The following is a 6,801-nucleotide window of genomic DNA, read 5'->3' as shown; positions in this document are numbered from 1 at the left end:
CCCCCCTCCCCCGTCTCAAATCTCGGCAACGAAAGGGCCTTGGGCGTGCGGGGGGCCATCGGCGATGTCGCTGGAAGAGTTTCGGGCGTGGGGGGAGCACATGCGCGCGATGGCGGATCACGGGTCTTTGGTGTGGGCGGAGCGCATGGCGGCGGCAATGGCGGGCGGCGACGAGAAGAAGATGAATATGCTTCGCGTGATCTACATGCAGTACAAGGATGAGGAGGATATGCGTCGGGAATCACGCATGGTGGTTCGAGCGGCTTTGAAGGAGGAACAGATTCGGATCAAGGATAAGTCGCCGCTCGAGATCATCTATTGGGCGATGGAGGAGGGAAAATACTATGATATGCGGCGCGCGTGGTGGAAACGTGAGCCGGATGATTGGTTTCCATCCTACACAGCCAGTGATGGTGTGAGGGTGGTGATCATGACGGCTAGGTCGCCGCCACGCAGTCGGGCGGTGCCCGTCGTGACCGTCAACGGCGTGCGGGTGGTGCCGAGGCGAAAGGTGGCCCGGGTGGTTTCACAGCTGCCGCGTCGCTCTCCTCGGTTCCCCCGACGTTCTGCACGGATCCAGGCGCTTGCACGGAGCGCTGGTGATGAGTAGGCGTCTTCCCGGCTAGCAGCCGATTCTGGCTGCTGGTCGGGAAGGAGTCTGGCGATGAGGACTCCCACGACCATTTTGCTGCTTTCTTTTCAGTAAGATTGCTGATCTCTTCAAATATTTGCATTCTCTTGTACAAATTAATGGCGCAAGGATTGTAGCTAGGATGTGATTTGACTGCTCCAAATAGTTCCTCTTTGATTTTCCAATGAAAGTTGATAATGTTTGTTGATTTGGATTATAGTATTGCTGTTGAGGATGATTTGTCCTTGGCTCTTTCTAAAGTTGACACTTAACAAAAATTGTGATGATATAATGATTAAATGGATTTTAGATGTTACTTATGAAAATATAGTTAAAGAGGCTATGAGAATTGGTAATTTTTCAGCTATCCCTGCCAATTGGACAAAGGATGTGCTTCATTTTTGGGTGGATTTCTTATATTACACTAATGTTGTGATGGTGATGAGTTTTTTTGAACGTGGACAAAATGAATTTCATGGGTTGGGGCACTTACCCGTAGAACCTTCTTGGTTTGCCCTGGGCAGTTGGGCTAGAAGTTTTTGATGTAGTAGGCCTAGGCTGGTGGGATAGGGAATCACAGAAGGGCAATACGCCTTCTGTTGCTTTGCGATGTTTAGATGCTTTGGTCCCTTCCAAAGGCAGATTTGGTGGGATATGAGCGACAGACAGTTTGGGTTTCCTCTACCGCCACCTGGTGAGGAAGAAGAGATAGTTGGATCTTATGGTGGTGGAGATGGACACCGTAGATTCATCATAGTGGGAAGTTTTAATAACTATTAATACAAGGGAAGATTTAACAACAGAAGGGGAAGATTCAACTTATATATGATGTTTTTCTACCCCATCCCGGCTGGTGTGAAGAAAAGAGCTAATTTCTTCATGGCTAGGTTTGTTTGACAGGAGATGACAACAAGAAAAAATATCTCTTAGTAAAGTGGAACACTAGCTTTAGACCTAATGAGCGTGGGGGCTTAGAATTTTAAATCTTGACCTCATGAACAATGCTATGTTGGCTAAATGGTTATGGAAGTTAGAAACTGAAAATTGTCTCTAGCAAACAATTATTCCCAAAAAACATGTTCATAATGGTTACTTTTCTGCAACTAAACCGATTGGGGACTCCCGATTTTAGTCAAGTCTCATGAAAATCAAAGACTGCCAGCATTGCAAAGAAAAGTGGTAATGGCAAAAATACTAGATTTTGGGAAGTTTGGTAGGTGGATAATAAATATTTTAAAATATCTTACATTTGACTGCACAATTTGAGTTTTGATCGCAATATTATTGTAGTTGATACCTTGCAGAAAGGCTTGGATGATTTTAAATTTAGAAGAAATATGTAGGGCTAATACTCTAGCTCTTTGGGATAGCCTCAAAACATGATATGAGTAAATTGTGGTGTCTAACAATAAGGATTCTATTGAGTGTATCTTAATTATAGCCAACCTTTTTAATATGAAAACCGTAAGCTATGCAATATTACGGTTTTTCACTTTTTGTGGAAACATAAAATCCGCCCAAAATGAAACTCTTTCTTTGGTTGATGGTCAAAATTAGCATATTAACTAAGACAATCTGCTGAAAAGAGGCTAGATAGGTCCCAAACATTGTGTGTTTTGTGGCCAAGGTGAGAGCTTGAGCACTTATTCTTCCGGAGTTCAACGGCTAAACTCGTGTGGGGGCTGTTTAAGTGTGTTTTTAGTTTGTGATCTATTACTTATAATTTGAGTTTGTGCTTTAGTCGATGGATTAAAAGTTTTCAACATGAAACTAAAAAAACGGGTGTTAGTTGGTGTTGCTTCTATCCTTTGGACAACTTGGAGATGCAAAAACGATATTGCATTTGAAAGAAAGTTGATCAATGATCTAGTTATGCTTATCAGATTGATATGTCGGTTGATAACAGATTCACTCGACAATTCTGCAGATAAAGGAGGGAACTCAAAGGGTGTTGGCGCTTGGAGCAAAAGTCATGGAGCATGTGGCAAGTGAAGCCTACCGTGCATCATAGGGGTGGCATCGTCGTCCGAGGGTTCTGAGAATCAGTGGCTGGACTTCCTCGACCGGCTACGTCCCTTGCGTGGTGCATAGCTCCTGTGTTGGCCTTGCTTCTGGATGCGTTGATTCTCCTTTGATGGTCCATCTATTAGACTGATTTTTATCATCTTTCGTTCTTGGGTTAAACTGTTGTGCGCCTTTGGTGTGTAATAATAAGTTGGAGTTTGGTGTCCCTCAAAAAAAAGTTGGAGTTTGGTGATTTGTTGCCTGTTTAGTCGCTTTGCTGTTGAGTCCTAGGGGCTTGTGATGGATCGAACCAAATGATTTCTTTTAATGAAAAAACATGTGAACAAACATGCTATACTGCTGTGTATATGTTGCGAAGTCCTTTGTACGTGCTGCTATTTCTTGAGCCCGCATACAGTAGCTGGGAAATAGTTCTTTTTTAGATGCTGGCAAGCTGCCAAGTTTGTTGATCAGAAGAAGGTATTACAAGAACACCCTTAAAAAAGAAATGCAACGCATAAAGATGAGTACTAAAAAAGAAGAAAGGAAAATAGAGTTGCTCGGTTAATCGAAGAAAACCTTGTTAAAACCAAAGCAACGCCTGGCTAGACTAGGACTAAAGCACCGCAACATAACATGTACTAAACGCCGGAAAGCTAAAACCTCACAACACACCCGAGCGGGCACTCAGCGCCTACGCTGCTACGAGAGTGCACACCGATAACCGGATCTATAGGACGGAATACTGGGAAACCGGGATGCGGATCCTATGGTACTGTACTCTCTGACAGGCACGTGAGGTGGGTGCAGGCCCTGGACAGGGCAGAGCACGGAATGAGCCGCGCACTGTAGAAGTTGAGTTTGATGGAGATCAAGGGACTCGGTCGTAGCTCTGTCTCTGTACAGATGGAGTTGAGTTTGACCTGGACATGGCCTGCTTATGCCCATTCCGACCGCGAACAACATGGCCCATACGTACGTGTGGTCTCGACCCAACATCATTCACTTCACTCTTGATTGAATTCGGCTGCCGTGCACTCAACCGCGTGCCGCACCTCACAACTGAACGTCGGTTTCTGTCGTCTTGGTCTTCGGTTTGGCTCGTCTCCTGTCGATCCAGAAGGAGAAGCTTCCGTCTTGCTGCGTACGCGCGTGTAACAAAAGGTGAGGAGAAAACTTTGCGAGTAAGGATACGCCCGCCCCGTGCGCGTACAATTAATTACGTACGTACAGATTTGGATGTGAGAAGCATGCGTCTTCGTCCAAAATGCAATAATGCTAAACATATAAAGAGTTACACACAATTACACGCTGACTAGGATTTTTTCCATCTACTGACCAATCACAAACTTGTCCCCTCCCCTGATTTTCAGAGAAGATGGGCCGCCTCCCTATCTATTAACCAATCAAATTAACCCTCTTTATAAAACCTTATAACTCGTTTGTATGTATAGCATTATTCGTCCAATGTGTGCAACGGTGGGTCGGTCACCCCAACACGCTAAAGGAAGAAACTTGGATCGAAATGCGACTGTGGAGTGTGGTTGATCGAGACGAGAGCAACGGCTGGTCACATGAGCAAGGCAAGGCAAACTGGAATTAGCAGAGATTTCTTCATGCGACCGTGGAGTGGAGTGGAGCGTGAACATCCTACTCCTGCTCAGGCCGAGTGATGATCGACAAGCGCTAACCTTCGCTCGCTGCGTGATCGAGACACCTACACACATACAGCAGTGCACGCGTTTGTCACCGAGAGAGACACGTGCGCCCCAGGATCAATTTTCCATTTTTCTTGTTGTTGTTGAGAATGATCAATTTTCCACATGAACCGTCCATCTATCGGCCCTTTTTCTCTCCGGCAGCAGGCCGCGGAGGTCAAACCTCTCCCTCTTCCTTTTTCCAAATGGGGAGTTTCTAGACTACGTGTTTGGCCGGGCAATGCGTCACTAGTCATGTACGTACGTCAAGACTGAAATCGTGGTTCCACCAAACAACTGGCATCCAGGGAATTGCATTGCATTGCATCGACACAATCCAACCAAAAGTCTTGCTTCTATAATCAACAATCACAACACACTTAAATCATACTAATGGCTAGCTATTGGCAACTTGTCTTTCGTTATCATCAGGCGTATATATGCGGCCCAAGGCTAAGGGCGGTTAGTAGCACGCAACATGTCCAATCCAATCATAGACAAAACATCAACGTCAAATGCCACCGACCCAATAAAAGACGGGCCAAATTCAGATAAAAACAATGTTGGCAAACTATATGTGTGTACAACTACCTCATCCCCTCATCAATCATTGCTATCCTTTCCATAGGTGGAACTTGCTCAAGTGTGCACGTAGACGAAGCGTTGTCAATTGAGAAAACTATATACACGAACGAGAGAAACTTTCTATACGCAAGGAAAACATGGAACTTTTCACACAGAAGGGGAGGAAAGCATAACATGACTCGGCAAACTGCCTTTTACAGGAGCATCCAAGTCCAAAGCCACAAGAAAAATGAATGATGGCAACACCTCAACGCCAAAGGCATGTCCAGGAGAAAACACATGCCACGGTTGAAACACGATATCACACAACACAACACATTGCTCAGAAGAAATATAAAACATCTGGCCATCCATCCATCCTTATTTACATCCGTCGTGGCGGTTCATATAAGCATGGTCATGGTGATGGTGGTGGAAAGCCTACTCACCATTCAGGTTATAAATAGAGAACTTGGGCAATGAATAGCTCGACAAAAAGAGGTTAGTCGTTGTCGTACAGGTGCAAGCTGGAAGGAGAATTCCCTCGGCGTGCTCGAATAGCTCCATGCATGGTCGGGGCTCAGTGCGGCGGCACCAGTGGATGGACTGGGGAAATGTCTGGGAGGGATGGGTTTTTAACTTTTTATGATGCGGAGCGGAGGTTGACGACGAGGCAAGATGATTGAATTGGCTCTGGTTGTGCGCGAAGTTAATAAGGGGGTGCTGGTTGTGGCTGCGAGTGGGGTCGGCTTGTAAGATGACTATTGGTCTGCCCCGTCCGGCCGCTGGGGGACTAGGGTACATGTCGGGTGTTGGATGGTGCGTTCAGAGCGTTGAACTGGACCAAACACCATTTACCACGTTGTCCAGGCCTCAGTTTACCAACAATTTCTTCGCTTTCCCACGGCAGCGTTTCTACGAAACTGAAACTGATCCAGCGTCAAGTTTAGTGTAACCTTTTTGGGTTATGCTCGTTCGGTGGACGGACGGATGACAATTCTGGTTTTAGCGGAGTACAAGTTGGGCAGTGGGATCTTGATAGGATGGTGCCTAATGAATGATTTATCGAGATTTAGGGCATTATAATAACTTCCAAAAAATCAACGGCCTCGATCGCGCATGGATCTCGAGGAAACCGCGATGGGGGCTGATGAAGCTATGTACCTAGGGTAGGGTCATGGACCTGTCCAAACTGACCTACCCAAGGACATCTCCAGAAGAAATCACCTTTCAATCGACTTGGAGGTGTTCCACTCGACGGACTCGAAGGTACTCGACCAAGAAGCAATCACTCGACCAAGAAGCAACCACTCGACGGTCAGGAGACCTAAGGGCACTCTGCATGCTAACGGTCGGTTATTAAGTAGCTTTTATGGTCATCATAGCACTTTATTAGGGGCGTTATCAGTAACTCCCGACATTAATGTATTTAAAACCTTTGTAACTGAGGGCGGGAGGGGTCTGGCGACCTACCCAAGGACATCTCTAGAAGAAATCACCTTTCAATCGACTTGGAGGTGTTCCACTCGACGGACTCGAAGATACTCGACCAAGAAGCAACCACTCGACGGTCAGGAGACCTAAGGGCACTCTGCATGCTAACGGTCGGTTATTAAGTAGCTTTTATGGTCATCATAGTACTTTATTAGGGGCGTTATCAGTAACGCCCGACATTAATGTATTTAAAACCTTTGTAACTGAGGGCGGGAGGGGTCTGGCGAACTCTATATAAGCCACCCCCCCTCCTCAGGGACAAGGGTTCGCACCCCTGTAATTCATACACGCATAATCCAGTCGACCGCCTCCGGGCTCCGAGACGTAGGGCTATTACTTCCTCCGAGAAGGGCCTGAACTCGTAAACCTCGCGTGCTTACAACTTCTCCATAGCTAAGATCTTGCCTCTCC

Source organism: Triticum aestivum, chromosome 5A, assembly GCF_018294505.1.
Source record: "Triticum aestivum cultivar Chinese Spring chromosome 5A, IWGSC CS RefSeq v2.1, whole genome shotgun sequence".
NCBI classification, from domain to species: domain Eukaryota; kingdom Viridiplantae; phylum Streptophyta; class Magnoliopsida; order Poales; family Poaceae; genus Triticum; species Triticum aestivum.
Note: the sequence above shows the minus strand (reverse complement) of the source record.